At 40.6% G+C, this 22,186-nt stretch overlaps 1 protein-coding gene and 1 long non-coding RNA gene across 4 annotated transcripts in view; both read left to right on the forward strand.

Moving 5' to 3' along the window:
• Window positions 1-22,186, forward strand: part of LOC127368802 (uncharacterized) — a 255,086-nt gene that overhangs the window by 103,293 nt on the left and 129,607 nt on the right. The window lies entirely within an intron of this gene.
• lrfn2b (leucine rich repeat and fibronectin type III domain containing 2b) overlaps window positions 1-22,186 on the forward strand; it is a 180,940-nt gene that overhangs the window by 57,983 nt on the left and 100,771 nt on the right. The window contains exon 2 of one of the 2 annotated variants that reach the window (XM_051409902.1): window positions 11,475-11,535. The exons of the other annotated variant lie outside the window; for it this stretch is intronic. The gene's annotated coding sequence lies outside the window, so the exon portion shown is untranslated. The remainder of the gene's footprint in view (window positions 1-11,474; window positions 11,536-22,186) is intronic. 2 annotated transcript variants of the gene reach the window in all.

The following is a 22,186-nucleotide window of genomic DNA, read 5'->3' on the forward strand; positions in this document are numbered from 1 at the left end:
GGAAAAGAGTTTTAGAATAAAAAATTGTCCTCTGCTCAATGTACTGATATTTTTAAAAATTGTTATCCTGCTAATAATCCCCATTTTTACTAAATGTTATTGTAATCTGATGATCTGAATCAGAATGGATTTTTTTGTATCCTATTTACGTAAATGGACCAAAGCCTGCGAGCTAGTTCAGGCAGTCAACTCGAGCTGCGCTGCTATACACACATGACATGCCTTATTCCATAATCACTAACCAAGCGCACCCTTCCAATCTGGCGGTCTATTTAAGCTGCAAAATTTCCCAGCTCTCCCTCTGCTCTGTCAATGCCACTGTTGCCTTGCAAGTTATTGCTGCCTGCTGCACTGTAAGCTTTCTCAGTTATTGATTAATCTGACCATGTCTGCAAATGCGTTTGTCATCCTACCTTACAGCTTTATTGGTCACTATGTCTCTTGCCATCTCTGACTCAGAGACCCCTGCTCCGCGCCGTAGCTGCTGCATCACCCGCAAACTACTCGCCGTGGGCCCGTGCACCGCATCCTAAAAGAGCTGTATGCTCGCTACATCTCAGTTCCATCCAGCCGTAACCATGAAGAGTTCTGCAGTTACCTCTTGGTTCAAGAGAGCTCCGCTGATGTCCAGGACTCAGGTTTAAACGCCGCTAATCAAACATCGCATGTCCCCTGCCTACCATGTTACTCAAAGATCGAGGTGATCGGATCCTGGTCCCAATACTGAAGAATCATTCTGTCTCCTTGAGTGTCATCAATTAATTCCCTTGAAAACGCGTTTTCCTCGGCCCGTGATACAAACAACCAGGGCCATCTTCTGCTACCTGTGGGACCACTCAACCTGTCTGCTGCCTGCTGATGTCACATCCCACAGGATTCTGGGAATGTAGTCCCAGCTCCAACAATGGGCTCTCGGTTCCTGCACCCCTGCAGTAGAAATTCCTGATTCCCTCAGGAGTCAAATTCTAATAATCTGTAATCTGTTTCTCACTCAGCAATTAATAAAATACATTCACTTGAACAAATCTATATTGACAGGCTTAAGGAAGTAATAGAGAAATAGATGGGGGAGGAAATAAACAAATTAATTAATTAAATTAATTAAATAAATAATGATAATGACGTTGGTGATGGAAGTGATGATGATGATGATGATTGTGATGGTAATGGTGATTGCAATGGCAATTAAGATAATAATTATAATAATTGTGGTGGTTATTGTTATTAATATAATTATGTAATGTGGTTCTGATCTGATTGTCAGCAACTCAGCGTCGCTTTTGTTATGTGCAACGTAGAGAGGAGCTTGATACCTTGGGTGTAATATCAGTACTTGCTCTCCTATGGTGGCTCTATTTATGAGTATCATAAGTCATTCTCTGCCAAAGCTGCAACGTACATTCAGAATTCAGTGAGAACTAGATTGGTATATAGCATACCTGCCAACTTTTCAAAAAACCTTGGAGTGAGATTTTGTCGGGGGTGACCAAAATTATGCTGCGCACGCAGCCACACAAGTTGGTGGCTCAGATATCAGAGAATTGGAATTCATTTGATGTTGTACCCATGTTGTACCCTGCATTCTGGTGGTTTGTGCGGAGGCCCAAAGCCGCTGATAGGGGCAGCCTACTGGAGATGGACAATATTGGTTACATTCTGAGAAGCAGACATAGCTGAAGGTCCACCCCCAGGAAATTTTGGATTAAGTAGATGTGACTTCCTGCATTCTAGTGGATTTTTGGGTGGTCTGTTAAAGATGTGCAATACCTGAACTTATTCTGATTCATGTTCGGCATCATGACTTGTAGGGCCTTCTAGACTTGAGCTGAACATTCAACCAGAAAACTATTGTTGTGCCTAAATGACTGCCTGTATCACAATAAAGCCTTATTCATAGACCAGTGTTTAAGATTGGACCTAGGTACCTGTAGGTTGATTGATATTTTGATTAGAATGGTATTAAACTGTGAGTAAATAAACAATGCAATGAGCTGATATTTTGAGCATGCAGTATACCACGAGGTTAACAAGGTGCTCTCCTGCTGCTTGTTATGACAGCTTTCACCACACTAAATCATGTTCACACGCACAAACAAATAATTTATATCAAGATTTAAAGTTTAAGAGAGTGAGTACTCAATTGGACGACATTTCATTGTTACATACCTAGTCTCAGCTCAGATCAAGGACGACTTTTTGATTTCAGAGGTTTTTTAAGTTATTTTTTTGGCCTCTTGATGGCTTTGTTTATAGAGACAGCTGTAGGGACACAGTGATGGTGGGTGGCGAGAGGGGGGATGGCGCGCAGCAAGGGGCAGCAGGTCGGATTCGCACCCGCGCCGCTGCAGCGACTCCGTATATGGGTCGCCAGCTCTACCGACTGAACTAACCGGCAGGCGCCCCCATGTCACACTTCTAGCTTCCTATTGCTACTTTTACGTTTACTGTTCCCTTTTTTGATTTGACTGGTTGTAAAGAATGTAAATGTAAATATAGAAAAAATATTCTGGACACACACACACACGCACGCACGCGGACACCGATTCAAATGTTAATGTAAATGAAACCTCTGATGTTACCTGGGCAACTCCCGCAGTGTGCAAGCAAGATGGAGTGACAGCGGGGACGGCCAATCACACAAGAAACGGCAGAGCCAATCGAGGAGCTTGTGGGCGGGTCTAAACTAAGGGAAACAGGCTTCAGCTTGAGCGACTGTTTTCCGCTTGGTCCTAGTGCTTGACGAGTCTCTGTTTACTATAGCGTAACATTGTTTTTGGACGGTACAAACTGCAGGGGACCGAAACGGCCCAAGATCGGATTTTTTTTTGTGTGAGAAATTGGATGTGTGGCGTGAGTGCGTGTGAAATCAGGCAAAACCGTGTGTCACACGGCGAAAGCGTGAGAGTTGGCAGCTGTGATATAGTCGTCCTGCCACTAATCGGCAGACATTTTACAGGTCATAAAACTCTAGTCTGCTATCTCTGCAGCAAACTGCGGAGATGTCTCGATGCTGCGACAAGACCTCGTTGAGGCCCTGAGTGTTAACAGCCTGGTTCTCCTGGTTATTTGTTCCACCAAGGCATTTAAAACATATTCTTATTATGAAAGTATAAGGATTAACTAGCTGGAATCTAAGCTAGCTGATAGTTGGTTGCTGTTAACAACTTGACATGGTTGCTTTTTACATTTTCCAGTTTTAGAGTGATGTTTGGGTAGTGATATTTCTCTTTTAGTGGACAAAAAACATTAACACAAATATTTTCTGTCAGTTAACTTAGCTAAAGTTAGTATTAGCGGCTAAACGGCTGTTAGCATCATTGCAAACGTTATCTAATAACTTCCCTATGTTCAAGAACTGCTCTGCAAGAACTGGCAAATCTCAGCCGCAGTTAAAATTTGTGCTAATTTCTGTAAATCAGCCTCCAATAGCAGGTCTATGCTGGCTCCCAAAAGTGACCCATGTCTGTAAAAACCTGCAGTCCACCTACAGTCAGCTATTACAGAGCCAGAAGTAGTAAAGGATCTTCTTTTCGAAAGAGGTTATTAAGGAATACATGTTAGGTCATTATTAAAATGACCCTTCTCCTTCTTCAGAGTAAATGCTTAGGTGTTTCCACAAGCAACAAAAACAAAGAATGTCTCATCATTGTTTTCTCAGCTCCTCGCGATTCTTCCATTCTTCATTTCTCCAGAGCCGTTTTCCTTCTATGCTTTGTAGAATGTGCAGTACCCAGGGGATGTATATAGCTGGGAAAAGCAGACATTAGATGCTTCAAAGTCATACCACTTTACCCTTTGCAATGGCATCTTTTCAGTGTAGATGGTCTTCCAATTGTACTTTCTACTTTCTACTTTAAACTAGCATTCGGTTGCCGCATTAGCCCTTCTTGACTGAAGCTTTTGATGGATTCTCTACACATTTGCAACTCCGTTTCGTCTTGCATCTTCTAGATGATTTTTCTAGTAGTTGACTTATCCTCGTCCCCGCAAGCCCGCAGTATCTCTACAGTCAGAAGCTTTTCCAGGAGTTAGGAGTACTGCTTTCCAAAGAGAAACTGTTGGCCTTCTACACATTTCGGAATTTCTTGGCATAACCCTTGATAGTGTGCTCATATAAGCGCCTCTGATGCAAGACAAGCTGTCTTGCATCAGAACAGCTATTAAATTGGGTCTGCTGCCCCCATTCTCTCTAGAAGATTTTCTTTAACTTCGCTATGCCCATTCTCCCTCAAGGTCGTCCATATCACACTTGCTGGTTTTGGCTAAATCTGTTCAAATCTAAGATACTGCGTCTTAGACTAAGGCTGTTGCTCTGATATGCGGTTCTAGTCTTTGCCATGTGATGATGGATCGGCATTTCTTTCTAAAATGACTACAAGAAATCTGCAGATTCCCCCTAGTTTTGACTGATGCAACGCCTCTGTTGGTTTTGGGGAGTTCTCATGAGTGGTTTGCAGAGACAGAAATTCAGTCCCTTAAAACCAGTTCTAAATTCACTGCTCTTATCAACTCTACAGGATTGTTGTTTGGGGCAGCAGATGGTCCCAGAAACTTTATGGTGTTTTGTGAGCTGCTATGTGGAAATGATTTACAGTTGTGCATTTAATGTTTATACTTGATCCTAACATCTTCAAATGCAAAGTATCAAACCTATGCTAGCAGGGATTCAGTTTCACATTCGATGTAAAAATCCAGCATCCAAGAGTCTTCTGGGTAATCCTTCCATTCAGCTGGTCCTCAATGGCTTTAAAAGGCGCATCCTCAAGGCAACAATAAGACTCCTCACACAATCCACTGGTGCATAAATTGTTTTCACTTATATTGATGTAATGTTGGAAGAAGTTCTGTTAATGGCTTTTACGGGTTTCTCAGGTGTGAATATTCATGCAGATCTCATCTTAATCCTCAGCATGATCTTCCCTTCTCTGATTTAACCTTAGAAGATCACATCACATGTACTCAATATTCTTTAAGCACGCACAATCTGATAGATCTCACCAAGGCACTCAAATTTTATTGCTAAGACTGACACTATATTTTGTCCTTTCTCTTTTATGATGAAATCCCTGCATCATCGCTCCAACCCATCGGTTGGCTCCCTTGTTCAGCGTCATTGGTTGCAACCCGTGACGAGGTCTGCTTAAGATGTGGGATCTCTGCTGAGCTGCGGCCTAACGCGAACTATTCCTTCCTTACTTAAGATTGGCACAGCTACAACTGCAGCTGTCCATCTGCCCGCATTAACCGATCTACCAAGGCTATGTCAGGCTCCACAAGAAGGAATTTTGATTGTGCAAAAACTCATTAGCTTCTGCTCCCCTTAATGCATTTAAAATATTTGTATCTGCAGTCTAATCATATATTTGCATATAAGGTGGTTGTTGGGTTTAGAGTATCTATAGCTTAGCAAACCTTATGTGGGAACATTTCACACATAACAAAGTGGTATATTCCCTCATGGCTTGAGGTGCTCATAGGGAATAGCCACACGGCAAAACCCACACATAGCAGCTCACTAGGTAGTATATTCCACTGGGGCCAAGGTGCTTCTGGGGAATGGCCACACGGCGGCTGGTGCCAAGGCCCACACATAGACGATTTTTTAACTATAGTGTCAGGCTCCATTCCATGCTGTTTTGGGGGTTAAGGTATTTGCGCATCACTCCCTAATATCTCTATGTAAACATATCTGCGGGGAGTGAAGAGGTCGGAGCCTAGACACCAAAATCTAAATATGTTATACTGCTATAATAAACATTTCAAACGTGAGTTGTCTGACTGAACTCAGTTACATGTAATCCATTACTCCAAAGCCTTTATTTTATTTAGCTAATTTTGCTGCTTTGTGGAATATCTACCAGGTGGACTTTTTCATTTACAAACACATATTTTGTCAGGATTTTAAAATCCTAACTTTGGACACTGAAAATGGTGTGATTCTCACTGGAAGAAGTTTTAATGATGTAAACAAAACCAAAAAAAATCACTTTTTTTTTTTCTCTCTGTAAAAAGGAAAAGCCTCAAAACATTGCAGGATGCATCACAACTTTTTAGGAAAGCTGAATTGAAATTAGCCGTTTTGAGGCGCAACAATGCCCCCAAAAAGCCTTCGAAGCACTGAAAAGCGTAGATTTTTCAAGACCCCTCTTGTTAAATCAAAATTCAGTCCCACTTCTGATTACTCTTGTAGGTGCATGGCCTGGTGAGGAGACTACACACAATTTTTTTGGGACTGTCCGAAATGATCATAATATTGGCAAAATATACAAAAATAAATTGTATTGATATAGAACTGCTCTTAAAACCATGTTAGTTCTTCTAATTGCTAAGAATATAGGTAGTCTCCTGGCTGAGCCTAACACAATGAAGGGAGAAAATAAAGAGCACAAAACATAGGCATGCCTGTAATTGTGCTATATTTAGAGCTTAGCCAGATATGTGGGGCTGATAAACAGTAACTGCAATGTTGACACTCCAGCACACACACAGGAGAGCAGCCGCTTTCTCTCAAAGGCCCATAAATGTGACTGTCAAAGCGCTGCTGGACTCCCTGTCTCTCCAACAGAAAAATGGAGAGCCTGACAGTCTGTGCTCATGGCTGGTTAGCTCTGAATACCAGCTCTACGTAGCTGTCCACGCCACACTGAGCGCCGGTCACAACCCCCTGTCACACACGGCCACGCCTCACACCTCTGTTGCATACCTTAAATATGCTTGAAGTGGGTGTTCTAGCAAACAAATTGAGTGTAGTTAGTGCTCTGGATGACACTAATTAAGTGAAAGAACTACTTAGATCCAGGGGTATAGGGGGGAAAAGTTAGGACAATTCCAAGGGCCCATGACTGACAGGGGCCCCAAAAAATAGGTAAAAACTAATATAAAATTATTAAACCATCATCATTCAATATATATATTTCAAATATTATAATAACATTAATGATCTCTTTGTTTTTACTTGTTTTTGGCAGAAAAAGTTAAATATCCCCATTGACCAAAAAGTAAACATCCATATTGACCGACCACCCCCCTGTATCTGCATGAAATAGTTTGGTCCTGCCTTAGCGCATTTATCAGTGACGGTCAGTGTTGTCAACTTGGCGACTTTCTCGCTAAATGTGGCGGCTTTCCAAATCCTCCTGCCGACTATTTTTGGTAAAAAGCGACTAGCGACAAATCTAGCGACTTTTTCTGGTGTTATTGGAGACTTTTGTGGTGTTTGGAGACTCTGACGTGAAAGCACGTATCACTCTGCAGTTACTGTGCTCAACGAGCAGCGGGTGCTGCCGTGAGCCCCTCCCCCGTCCAAAATCACTCACAGGTGGTCAGCCTCAGTAGCCTCAGTAGCCTCGCGCAGCAATCCCAGCCTGCAGTCAGAAAGGGGACACACCCCACTCCGTGTCCAGTTTGCAAATGAATCGCGCATGTGCATGGCCGTTGCTGTTCCCGCTCTGTAGCGGGGTGTAAATGTAAATGTTTCTTCACCCACTCTCACCAAAAATACATAAAAAAAATTAAATTTATTAAATGTAGGGGTTTTTTACTCACTTTTTGTCTCTCCCATGACATTATTCCTCTCTCCTACAGCGTCTATTAAATGCGGTTACATCAGGCAATTTGACAATTATGCAAATTAGGCGATGACGTCATTTAGCGACTTTTAGGACAGCCAATAGCTACTTTCCTTACTGAGGAGTTGGCAACACTGGTGACGGTGTTTAGTTGCAGTCAGTAGATGTGCCAGAACTACAGTGATCACAATGTTAACTAGTAAATCAAAATCTGGTTTTCAAAAAAGGAAAGAGAGAAAAGAGAGAGAGGAAAGACAAAGGAAAGGATGTCAATCTGTAACCCAGTGTTTCACCAAGAAAGGAGCCTATAGTCTGTGAGTGGTATTAACCTGTTGGCTTAATGTCCATAGTGAAATAAGATACAGCTACAGACTAGTGTTAGCCTACATTTAATCACCATTTAATCAGTTCAGGGAAACGTTTAGCAACATATTCATATTAAATCATTGTCCCTGCCCCTTTTAGCAGACTTAACAACAGATGAGTCAGCAGCACCCCAGTCTCCCCATCACTGTACCCCTCCCTGTCCCAGTGAAGAAGCTGAGCAACATTGTGTTCAATGACAGGCCAGTTAGCATCATTGCAGGGAGTCTGTGGGGATTTCTCTCTTGCTCTTTTTACCATTACAAAAAAGAAAATGAAATATTTATTAATGACAGATATTCAAACACATTAATAACAATTATTTTCTCACATAATGATCATTATGAAATAAAATAAAAGAACAACAACCTACTGTCTGTACTGGATGCTGGACAGTTGGAAACAGTGAGTATGCATTTTATGGTTGCTTTTAATCTTTCATCAAATAGTGAACTGCATACTGTATGCAGACTGCATGCATGTACAAATAAGAAAACAGTACTAGTATTGAACTACAAGAAGCAAGACAGTTGCAAGCCTTTTTTGATGGGACAGTTAGGTCCTAGAGATGTGGTGACAACAGCTGCGCAGAGGGGGCCCAATTTGATTTTTTTTGTCATTGGGCCCAAAATTCCTGGCAGCGCTCCTGCTTAGATCTACTCTGTATGTGTTTTATGGAAAATAATCTGGAGCTGTCAACCACATGGCATAAATATTTTACTTATTTACGGACTAAATAATCACATGACTGAAGTTCTGTATAGGTCACATGACAACACAATTCACTGAAGAAGAAAATGAAATATGGTCAGAAGTTTAGAATATTTTATCACAATGTGTTTCCAAGTTCATCTTTATTTCTGAATAATGATAATAAAAAGAGTGAGCAGCAATCATCAGAATCTCTATCAGCAGTAGGGTTGATACAATAATAATACAGAAATATACACTGTATGTGTAATTTTTTGTTAGATTACTATTATTGTTGAAAGTAAAGCAAATAACCAATTTCATTACAATTTCTCATTTGTTAGATAAAGTAAATGCTACATGTACATAAAGCAGGAAGTAGAGTTGACATTCAGTTTTTTTTTATTGTTTTTCTTACTTTAAAAGGTCAGTGTGTAACATTGAGGAGGCTCTATTGGCACAAATCGAATATAATATTCATAGGTATGTTTTCATTATCAAATCAAGTGTGTTTTATATAGCACATTTAAAACAACCAGAATTAACCAAAGGGCTGTAGAGATTAAAGTGCACGGCACATCAATAGCAAATAACAAATAAGAACATTGAAAAGTAGTAAAAAAAGGCACATAACACCAAATAAAAGAGACCATATATGAATATGTGCATAAATGTAAAACAGATAAAAGAACAACAATATAGAACACAAAAAAAGGTTTAAAAATACTAAAATCCATTGTTGTAGTAGAGCAACCAAAAGCACTGGTGTATTATTACCAATAATCCAAATGAACTGGGTAGTTGGAATTTTCAAGTTTCAATATGAATGGTCAGAGCTTCTTTGAGTCTCATTAAATCAGTCAACACACATTACTGTCCACCTTCTGCCTGCGGACAAGTGTTCAAGCAAATGAATGTGTTATCAGCTGCTAACAATGGCCAATGGCTAACCTGGATAGAGCTCAGTTTTCCAACTTGTTGGTCTGGACTGTGGTCTTTTCCAGCTCCGACTTCACTGAACTTTTTAGGTAAATTGAACGCACCATAAGAATTGTGTTTTTGTTACCTTAGAATGAGCTTTTTATCTACAGAGGGAGCAGGTCATCTTCTGTGGAGTTGTTGACACTGGCCCGAGATAACATTTTTTCACAAATTGTATGGCCACCATAGTTTCTCCTACACGGTGGAAGACGAACAGTATTCAGTTAATTGCAATCTGCAATTCACCAGTAGATGCCCCAAAATCCTACACAGTTTCTTTAATCAATCCAGAGGGATAAACATATTATCAAAGTCCAGTTTCTGAATTAAATAATCTGAGTAACATGTTCCCATGAGTTTACTTATATTAATATTAAAGGTCTTCATTTGTTACAGGTTATAATTAGTTCAGAACTCACTTTTACTTTTTGCTGCCTGTGATGCACACCATAAAAAGATGTTTACTCATAAACCCGGCTGAGCCAGACTGGTGACTCTTTTGAAGCCACTTCAGAGGTTGACAGGCGGAGAAGAGATGTCGTTGCCGTGGCAGCAGTGTCAGCCCACCTGAGTGACGGATGGCCCTGTCAGCAGGCAACCATGCGGATCATGCTGATGTTTAGTCATTTCTATACAGATATATATATATATGGAAAGATGCAACAGGCACAATGGCAGTTTAGGTGCAAGGGAAGCATTTCCTAGATCAGCTGTCGCTTGTAGACCTTTTATATTTCAATATCCAGTGGCTCGAAGAGTGTTGGCTGTATGGTTGGGCATAATTAATTTCTTACAACAAAATTAGTTAGTTTTAAGACTAAAGCATACACTAAGCACACAATCAAATTTCCCCTGGAAATAGATTATTTTGTTGCCCATGCTACTTGCAGCGTGTTTCTGTATTTGGTTGTTTTTTTTGCAGCATTGAAATGTTGCATGTGTGTTGTCAAAAACGTGTTTTATTAATTTGCTTGGCAGGAAGTCAGGCGCAAAAACGGCATAGAGAATCTGGTCAATTTTCAAAATAAAATACCGTCGATAGGGTCTGTATCGAATCTCACGCTTAATCAACATTGTGGCACCAGGTCAGAAGTCAATCAGTCAGAGGCAAGTTAGGAGATTTTAAGTGGAGAAACACTGCTTTGTTTCTTCTTTAAGCACAATTTCCACAAATAAGCAACATTTGACAGGCAACAAGTATATGTCAGGTTTGGACTGTTGGTGTGGTAAAACAAGCAATTTGAAGATGTCAACTTGGGTTTTCTGAAAGTGTAAAAGTTTTTCTTATTGTATAGGCCAGAGAATTAGTCACACACACAAGCTGTCAGCGTTGATTCAAACCGTTTAGTTTGTATGAAACCATTTAAAGGTATTGGTATAGATTTTGTATAGCTGCTTATTGGTTTAGCTTTGACCTACTGCTGTAGTAATTGTACCTCTGTTGAGTTCAACTGCTTTCACACTTTGATCTCAGCTGAAATTTCAGTTCATTGTGGTAATCAACTTTTAACCAACGTATTATTTCAATGCTGACACTTCAAATCCGTTAAGTACTTCAACTCCTTAAAGCTATATTATGTAACATTTCCACATTAAAATGTTGAAAAAACAAGTAGGGTTAGGGTTAGTTCCATGTGTAGCTGAGTTGTGTACTACTACATTAAATCTCTCATTTTATTCAGGTAACACTGTGTTGTGGAGTTTTCTTGCTTTCTTCCAGTTGATATAACTACTGAGTTAGCAAAAAGCGAAACAATTTTAAAACAGTTTAGCCTATTTAAAGTGCAGTAGTTCTCAGCACAAGAGAACACACTTTGATGAATCTGGACTTATTTAATGATGATGTTCATATTTTGTGTATTCTTTTTACAGAGATGGCCTTGAACTCCATTGTAAAGCTGTGTCCCTGTAACCACATCTTAGCAATTAACAGGTGAGTCAAAAGTTCTTATAGTTATGCTTGCCAAAAAAGCTTTAGCAGAAGTTCGAACCCTTTAAGTAGATCATTTCTGGACCCTGGGTGAGTTTTAGGTTGCATGTTGCACGCAAAGTTTCACAGTAAACTTTGGATTGTCTTTCTAGGAATTATAAGCTGCACCCTGATTCGATAATGCTCTGCAGAGTGCTGGATTTGAGGGCTTAAGTTTGAAGGAGGATAACGTCTACCAAAACTATCCAAAACTCTCCACTTAAAGGGTTTTCAGGTGATGTTTTGGCTCTGGGATGAGCTGCAGTAGCCTCTCGTGACTCAGTGAGAGCAGAAAGCTTCAGACGGGCCCTAGCCGTAGTCCTTCTAATCCACGTCGGTGACGGGCAGTGTGTGGGGCTTTAGCTGGACCTGATGAAGGAGAAGCTCTTACGGGTCAAGACAGCCGTGATCTAAGTAGGCGAGGCAGCGGATTGAGGTCACGTCAACCCATCCAGGGCCAGCAAAACTTAATGCGGCTGGCTGGGCTCGTTGTGTGGACTGGTGAAAGCTCACTTTTAATACTATTTGACAGCTGCAGCACTTGTGAACCAGTAACTCCGTTAGGGTTTGATTTCTCAAACATCTTGATGAAGTTTCCAGATTTCCGGAAGCATAAATTTGGCTTCTTGAGGTATCATTTGTATTTTGTGAAGGAAGTGATGCAGAGTGGAGGACTGGGGGGACATTTGTATTTGTGACAGTGATATGAAATTTGCTCTTTTGGTTGCCAGCCAGACGCCCATCAGGACTCATTGAGCTGCTTTGTGTTGTTGTTTATCCCTGCCAACGAGCTGCTGTGCAGGCTCCCTGATCATCTGACAGCTTTCAGAAACAAGAGGAGGAGGATCCGCTGAGATTACTGCCTGTGTTCCAGCAGAGCCCCCCGAATCCATCCTGTGACGCACCACGAGTCACCAATCCATTATTTATACCCTCTCTGCAAACATCAAAAAGGATTTCTTGGCCAAGTCTCATGGAGTGTTGATTGTATGAGTGCAATGACATGGGGTGCTTCATAATCAATGGGCCATGCAGTCTCAGGGGGTCCCAGTGCCCCTTTACCCTCTGCAGTGCTAACATGCAGACTGGACGACTTATTGGTGATGCAGCTGGTTAGATGGAAATGAACGTTGACCTTTTACCACTCAGGCTGGATTTATGCTCATCACAGTTTTCCATTTATGATCAATATATGACAGAATAGTGGCATAAAAATGTACTAGAGACCACCATATTTGGGTTTGATGTGGCCAAAATCCATCTCCGGACCCCACTCGCTGGCTGCTTTTCCCCACTGGCTGGCTACCCATATCCTTGTGGAAAGCCCTGCTTATATAAGACAGACCTTAATTTCTACCTGTTTTATAATCAGTATTTTTCCTGTTTTCTGATCTGTTAGTTTTTCAGTCTACTGTTACAAATTCAAAACTTACTGCTTACTGTTGTTTTGATGAAGTCAGTACATTTCCACAGCACTCATTTTATCAGTGCGACTACAGAGCCACACCACATCAATCTGCTGCTCTGAGTTTCTCTTTTAACACAAACATTGATCTCACTCACTAATTAATTGCAGTTTGTTTTGTCAATCAGTGTTAAGCGACTGAAACTCAACATCTCCTCCAGACGTTTCACATTAAAAGCCTTGCAGAAGCAAGTCAGAGCAACTGGAATTAATCAGTGAAAAGAATTGTATTTTTGAGTGACGTGACTCTTTTACACTGATGGAAATTATTATTAGTGCTGTGGAAATTACAGTTCGATGTAAGCAACTATAAAACAGGTGATCCCAACCACCTGTCCTTTTTTATCGGGCCTTTGTTTGCAACAGGCCTTTATTTCAGGCTTTTATTTGATTTGCAGCCACCTGTAGCCACTGCACAGTAAATGCATCAAAATAGTTATTTTTAGGCAGTTACTTTTACTTTTATTGTATAACCCCTCGGAAAAGGTCTGGACCTCAGCGGTGGATTCAGCCATCCTCAGTACTCAATAAGAAATAAGGGTACTCATGGAAAAAAAAAAATCAGAAGTGCTGATACTCAGTAATGGCCCCTGTCCCTGCCCTGATGGCACTGCTGGTTTTAAGAAAAGTTTTTGTCCCAATTTAGAAGTTACAGTCAAAATATTTTGTTTGTCTGCTTTAGGATTCTACGAGCCAGTTTCACTCTCTCTACCCATCTAATCCCACATAATAAAGCTGTAACATTATCCACTGTAACTTCACATCGCTGCTCATGCCGTCATCTACGTTTTATCATTCACATCAGTGAATCTAGCCAGCAGTGGAAAAAATATCCAATAAGAACATCATGTATCAGGTTATCCCACAATGAACAAACAGCCATGATCCCTCTCTTCAAGAAATAACATGAACAGCGTCTTCATTTTCTTCATAATCGTTCACAGCGTTCTCGGCAGAAAGTTATTATTGGGAAGCATCACTTAGTATCCCAATGCAATAACCAACATTTAAATGCTGATAATGTAACAAACTGTCCCACGTCAAATGTGTGTAACTGGACTGTATCTAACAGAGTTCTTCTGGTGAAGCCTGAGTGGAGCTGCAAACTGATGGGGGATGGGGTCAACCTTCTGTGATATTACACACACACACGTGACGGCTCCTTTTATTCACTCAAATGTTTTTGCCTCTGCAATCAAAAAGAGGCTTCAGAGAGCAGCTTTAGTTATGTAAAAAATGGAGATTATGAGTTTAAGAGGATGAAATAAAAAGCTTTAGTTAGTTAGAAAGAAAGGCCCCGCTCTGATAACCAAGGTCCTCAGTTGACTCTTGCTGATTGTCTCCGGTGTGTGTGGCTCTGTGGCAGCTCTGCTAAAGGTCGGTTCAACTCGGCGCCAGCCAGCAGCGCCATGAATAGTCTCCCTAGCCTGTGGCAGTGGATGTGTCAGCCTGATAGAGGGCCTCATTAAAAACACCTTCCCTATAGAACCACTTGCGCAGAGCACACCTGGCTACTGTGTCTTTAAGCTGAATCGATTTCTGTTGCAGCCGACCCACAATCCCACAGCACGGCATGCTGACTGTTCCAGTCAGGCTGTGCAGGGTGCTGCGTACAGAACGGATACATTGTACACCTACTGTTGATTTTTAATGCCTTATTGCACAATGACCGTAATATATCAAGAGGGGTGAAAGAGGGTGGTAATAGGATTATTGATCAATACTAATGATTCAATTACTTTAGCAGCTTGTAGATTTTTGGGGTTTAGGAGCTTGCTTTCTAGTCCAGTTACAAGGACAGAAGGCCAGAAGGACTCAGACATGAGTGAGACAAATGTAGTAGTAGTATTTATTTACAGTATTTTTCATGGTGCTGTACCTGCTCATCCTCTGTTGAGAAAAGGGGACAATATGTTAACTACAGGCCTATGTAAGGGGGCAGAAGGGGTGAGTTGGTTGTATCTGCCTCACAAGATGATAAAGGCTGAGAAATATTATATTTATGCTATTACAGTCAGCCAACTCACGTTTGAAATGTTTATTACAGCAGTATAGAATATTTAGATTTTGGCGTCAAGGCTCTGAGCTCATCATTCCCCGCAGATATGTTTACATAGAGATATTGGGGAGTGATGAGCAAATACCTTAAATCCTAGCCGGAGCCTACAGGTGGATGCTGGGGTGGTGGTAGGGCTTACAGAGCAGCAGCAGCAATACGGATGCAGGGCAACAGCAGCATTGACAGAGCAGAGGGAGAGCTGGGAAGTCGTGCAGTTCAAATAGACCGCCAGTGAGGCATGTCGTGTGTGTATAACAGCGGGGCTCGAGTTGAGTGCCTTAACTAGCTCGCAGACTTTTCTCCATTTCTGTTGTTTGAGGTCAGTTTACATTTACCATTCCTAAGTCCCGCCCCTTTTGGAACCTTGGCCAACTTTCTCCTTTCCTGTATGCCAATTTTATTTACACCAAGTGATGACCTGACCTATTCCACCTCTGACTGGCTAGTACTCATTGCCATCAATGGTTTGATTGGTCAGGTTTAGGCATAAGGAGTTAGATTGGCTGGGTTAGGGTAAGAATATCAGGGTGAGCCCAAGGCAGAGTAGGGCGGGTCATGACTTTGCCTTCCTGGGAAAAAAAATATTGCTGCCTATTTAGATATGTGCTGGGTTTGTCTAAGTTATGTATCTTTGAACCATCTTTAAAATGTGGTTGTACTTTCAACATAGATTAGCCAAGCACATAGCATATCTGGTGTTGCCTGCAGGTGCAGTGATGTGAACATGAATTTCCCCCTTGGAGGACAATAAATTGATTGATTGAAGTGCAGTCTTGATTGAAGGCACGTGTGCTTGATTGTGGATGACCAGCAGGTGAGTGGAGACAGAGAGAGAGGGCAAGGGGGGAAGAGAACAGGCAGACAGACAAAAACAAAACAAAACAGGTTGAAAACAAAACCACACAATCACAAAATGACACAGCAGGAGTCATGACAATATCTAAGTACAGGAAATGAGGAAATTGACGGAGTTACTGACCAAGGCTTGCTCAACTGTTATTGGAGCACAGAGCAAAAGGGGGCGGGGCTTAGAGTATTAAATTTGTATAAAATCTGTAAATCATTATAATAATGATTATTAGAACCCACTTTCTACTTAGAATTGTAAGGTTCTATGTGGTTCAATAGTGGTTGACCAATATGGGTTTTTCAATGAGTGATGCTGATATTTACTAGAGGGCGGGGCGACTGATGGCCGATATATAATGCCGATATCAAGACAAAGAAAAGCCATGTTTAATTCCATTATTCCATGCACATTACAATCTAATATACATGGTTGTTTATATTAAATTTGTATTAATTAATAAAATATAAAAATACATTGGGTTGTAGATTTCAAAATGAAAAATAAGGGAGAGCTATATAGAGTATTTTACCCAGCAAAATACCAGATAACTGGATTCATTGGTTTATCACTAATTTACAAAGAACAGTTTAGTCATAATTTGTTTTATTTAAACCATAAAATTAATGTTTCAAATCTTTGAAGTAATTTTGCTGAATTTAGATACATGGCAAAATGAGTAGTTCAGAAAAACCTCCCATAATAAATGCATTATTCCAAGAAGGTTAAGCCGACTGTCACACCATATAAGTAGCAATAATTACCTTTTTTTTCAACTAAATTATAGTTGATATTGAATTTTATTCACATGTAATTGCAAGGGATGGCAGGTTTGCAGTTTGGTGACACTAGCTGTCTTTACCAAATTGAAGATATGGAGCGAAGCCTGCGAGCTAGTTCAGGCTCTCTTCTGATATACACAAATGACATGCCTTATTCCATAATCACTAACCAAGCACACCCTTTCAATCTGGCGGTCTATTTAAACTGCACAATTTCCCAGCTCTCGCTGTTGCCCTGCATCCGTATTGCAGCTGCTGCTCTGTAAGCTATTGCTGCCTGCTGCGCTGTAAGCCCCACCACCACCCCAGCGTCCACCCGACTAAGGTTAAGGTATTTGCTCATCACTCCCCAATATCTCTATGTAAACATATGAGCTCGGAGCCTAGACGCCCAAATCTAAATATGCTATACTGCTTTGATAAACATCTCAAACGTGAGTTGGCTGACTGAAATCATAGTTTTGGCGATAAGCAGTAAACCTGAATCAAACATTATAGCCAGAGCCTGATGTGGACCAAAAAATGTCCTAGTACCCTAATTCAACACAACCCTAACCACGACATAACCCTAAATGGTAAAAGGACTTGTATAGCGCCTTTCTAGTCTTCTGACCACTCAAAGCACTTTTTTACACTACATGCAACTTTGACACATTCACAGCCCATCGAACAGAAACTAACTCATTCATTCACATTCACGTCACAATACTTTGACATGCAGCAGGGAGGAGCTGGGGATAAAACAAACAACCTTCCAATTAGTGGACGACCTGCTCTATCGCTGAGAAACGCCCCTTTTGCAGTTACGCGGGTATTTAGGAGTGCCCAATAAGAAGTAAGGGTACTCATGTGGACAAAAATCTCAGTCACTGGTTATAAGTAATTATTACAGCTTCTGAATTACAGGACAACCATGCAAAATAAGCCTAATATGCAGACTGAAATTCTCATTTGTTTTCACTTCATTATCTACCAGTAGTGACTGACGTATCTGTACTGTCATTTTAATTTTCAGTCGAAGACTACCAGCAGTGGTTGCTAGGGTTAGTTAGCTCAATGTTTGTCATGTCGATCAAAGAAATATGTCAAGAGCTGCAGTTTCTGTATGTTGACTTACAACAACCTATACAACTGTGTCCATCTCATCCAAACTCATACACCATTTTTGTTGCTGTTTTACAGTTTAAGGTGATGACCCTATTCTTTATCCTGCCTACAAAGCTCTGATCGACTCAGTTGTTCTACCAACTGGAAATTGCAGCTGTCAATCAGCACAACAACAGAATGATTGGAATTATGAGGTATAGGTGGCGAACCAGGAAACCCTACTAGGTCAAAACTGCAGAAAAAGAGGCTTTGTGGTCTATTTTTAATTTCTAGTTGCTGCTCCTGTGCAGATAGTGCGCTCCCATTCTGGCTCTACAGCACTGATTAAGCCTGGCAGTACTACATTGTTCACAGACTGAACGGAGGGGAAACTGTTCAAGGGCAGCTAATGCATTTGTTGCTGTACATATTCCTGAGAGGGCAAGTAATGTGTTTAACATAGGAATACAACAGGGAACATAGAGTCTTGTTGTGGGCTGCAGCCGGGCATAGTGTCTGGCCTGATGATGCTACGGAGAGATGCAGCTCATGTTCTCCATGCTTGCTGTGGGAGTGTCTGCTCCTCCGACTGTAGCTGTGCGCTGATGCGTAGCCAGTTTCCCTGTGCTGCATACTGTACCTGCTGGATGCCTCCACTCACAGCCCTCATATAAAAGAGGATGTGGAAAGTATTAACAAGTGTATAGGTCAGCACCTTTTAGTTCAGTCTTTGATCAAAGGCCCCGCTGTGGACTAAAACCCCAACCCGTATTCCCTGATGTCCACAGACGATTCTGATTACGAAGGCGTTCTTCTCCATGCAAGAGGTTATTAATAATTTAGAGGGTATTTGCATGCACTCACTAACACAAGGCCTACTATGTCCTCCCATTAGTGCCTAAGTTGCGGCAGTTTGTTTTTGACTATATGTAAAATTTGGATGCAGTAACACACCCTTTTCTCTTCCTCTATTGACTGTTTTTTTCATTACTCTCTGAAGTTGGGAAAAAAATTGGTAAACAAAGTCTCTCATCCAGCAAATAAAAAAATGTAGCACTAGGGTAGTAGGTAGTTGGAAGGAAAACGTGGGGTTGTGGCTACATATTGACTTGCAGTTGTAAAGAAATTACCCGGATATGGGCCAAGTGAACCATAGAGCATGCTCACCAGAGACTTCTGACCGCCGAGCTGGCTAAGTTCCCGAAATTCCGAATCTTTTGATTCGCTTTGCTTGGGTTGTGGCGCTTCAAAGAAACATTTTCGATAAGAAACATTTTTCAAGGTTCCGACGTGTCCTGGAAATACTGGAAATCATGGAAGACTAGTTTTGCTGCCACGGAAACACCTGGAAATTGATTAAATTTACCAAAAATCCTGGATGTTATTTAGGTTGGCACTGAAAATTTGAATTGTATTTTACTCCCTCCTTCGCCTACATAAACCTGGGTGCATATTTTGTGCAAGTTTACTACTCAGTCAGAGTTTTGCATGCACTGATGTGCACTCAACATTTGTTCTAGCCTGCTGAGAACATTTTCTAAACATCATGTATCTTCAGTGATGAATATAAATGAGTATATTTCATGTTTCAGGGGATAGAACAGTTAACTTGGTAAATAGTAGCCCTGGTAGTTACTCCCATGGTACACCAAGATGGTGTATCCTACACTCTGCAAGGTAATCAAAAAGCAGATGTACAGTATGCAAAATGTATGTGGTGTACAATGTTTTCTTGCAAGGCCATCAGAATGTGTTAGCACATGGCCTGTATTTCAGTGACAGTGATTAAGATCCAGCAGCAAACCGAGGGGAAAAAAGGCAGTTGTAGAGTCATTGCTTAAAAGAGATTGTGCTGCCTGAGCAGGTGTATCCCAAGGGACACTTACCCATACATCTTCATAAGCATCAGTGCACCGGGGCCTCCAGTATCTGTGTGCCGCTTCAGATTTAACTGAATAAACAATGCTGTCCAACTTATTCATTGCAGACCAAACCCTGACTTTTTATCCTCTTTTGCAGCTCTGGATTTGACTCACAAATCTCCTTATAACTGTTTGTGTTGGCTTGCACTCAGAAGCCAATCAGAATCCCCGGTAACCCTTTGTTATTGGCACAATCAGGCTTTGTTAATTGTAGTTTTACACATATTTTACAGTTTTGGAACTGATACATTACTTGAGTGATGATAATTTTTTCAAAATGTAGTGGAAGTAGCATAAAATGGAGATACCCAAGTAAAGTACAAGTGCCTCAAAATCATATTTACTTACAGTACTACTAAAGTAAATGTATCACACTCCACCACTGGTTATTCTAAATTTTGACACTAAGATTTCATTTACTGGAAATATATATTAGTTAGAAATATCTGTTATCAGCTACCTTGAATACTAATAATCTGTATCAGCTCTGAAAAGAAATTAACATTTGCAAATTCTGTTGAGACAGCCAAGTTATCATTTTTATTCCCAAGACAATGTTTTTTTTCTTCTGAAAATGATCAACACAACACAGCATGTGAGGACACAGGGTGAAACATGTCTGCCTCTGTTTTCACAGTTACAGTGTGTTTGTTAAATGATATAATGAGGAGGTGAGTAGAATCTCCCAAGGTGGTTGATGGGTTATGACAGCATGTCTTCTTTTTTGGTACTTGGTAACTCAGCAGCAGCTCTGGAACTGTCTGTATCCTGATTACTAACCTAAAATGTACAATAATACTGATCTTATCTACTTATCTTATCTCTTACAGATGTGTACTATGCATTAAAAAGTGTATTACTGTAAACACTGTACTAAAAACAACCACATTTTGAAGCAAGTTAAAAGATGAAAGCAACATGTAGTCACATCTTAAGTTAGGTAATGTTAGCAAAATGCTAGCTAGCTAATCTACATCAATTATCAGCAAGGTAATTAGTTAGCGTTTTTCAACATTAGCTATCAGATATAACTAGCTAACTAAGGATTAATGTAGATTAGCTAGCTAAAATTGACTGAGGTTCTCACTGAGGCCTGCTCAACTGGAGCACAGAGCCAAAAGGAGTCGGATTTAGGAAGGGTCAATTGCCTGTACACCCTGAATATTAGACCAATGAGAAAATAAATGATTATCTTTTAGATTTTATATGATTGAATTGAATATATATGTATATGTTTCAATCATTCATTTTGTGTTCCACTGATAATTTAGCCAACAATTTGGCAGCTTGTTGTCTGTAAAATCATTACTGAAAATCAAATGTATTGCATGTTGTAGAGCTAGTCTGATATTAGGTTCAGTTCAGACATGCCAAACTAGGTTTGAGGTCATGTCTACCTTGCATAAATTGTCCACCAGAGAGCACTAACAAGCTGATTCTTAAACTGTAAAATATCCTGCTTAGTGTGAATCTCAGTCAGAATTAAAAAAAACAAAATACAATTCTGAGTGATCTATATCAAGACTATTATACTATTTCTTTATTTGAAAAAAAACATATTATATAAAAATATTATCAGTGGAATGAATGGTGAAAAGCAAATTAGTTGATGACGGCAAGTGTGAGCCACAGTCTCTGCTTCAGGGCCATATACGTCCACATGTAGGTGGAGTACTCGGAGGGGGTCTGGATAAGAAGTGCAAGTATGACATTGGTGTAATAGGAGCTTATCAGTGAGCGAGGAGGGCGCGTGTGAAAGACCGCTAGCTCTCCTTGAGTTTCACAGATTGTGATATCAGCAGTGGGAAGCTGATACGGTGTGTGTGCAGGGTAATAGTGTTGGCTCTGCCCCAAGGGAAGGATTGCGTATCGCAGTAATGAATTGTGAGGGAGACAACCCTGTGGGGTCTCCTGCCTCATGTGAGCATACATAATGGATATGTATTGTGTTTCCTTTAGGCACAGTGACTGGCTAATTGGCAGATGGATAGCTAAATTCTAGATTCATTGGAGACCAAGCCATCAAAACTGCACACTCTTCTACACTAGTCTGTCCTAGTCTGGTTCCTTGTGGCCCCATTTTGTCTTTAACTGTTGTTGCCAATGTCACATGAGTTTATTGTATCTGTTTGTTCCTCCCTACTGGGGACAGCATGACCCTAAAAAGTGTGATACCCTTATGTAAAAAGAAAGAAAAATTCAAAAGTTTTAGCCAAGCTGCATTGGAGGAGATAACAAGGAACCTAGCTCATGTGTCAAAAAAATGCACATACATCTCAAGAGGCCTTTTTCTGTAAACAAGTTTCTGCAAAAGTTCCACTCCAATAAATAGGACTAGTTGCAATGGGCTTCATGTAAGAACTACTTAAATGTGAAAGTTGTTCTTTCACATTTACAATTTTCTCCTTGAAATTTGGAGTTTTCTGGGTCTTCATCAATAGCAATATGCCCTGG

This window comes from Dicentrarchus labrax, unplaced genomic scaffold, assembly GCF_905237075.1.
Source record: "Dicentrarchus labrax unplaced genomic scaffold, dlabrax2021, whole genome shotgun sequence".
Lineage (NCBI taxonomy): Eukaryota > Metazoa > Chordata > Actinopteri > Moronidae > Dicentrarchus > Dicentrarchus labrax.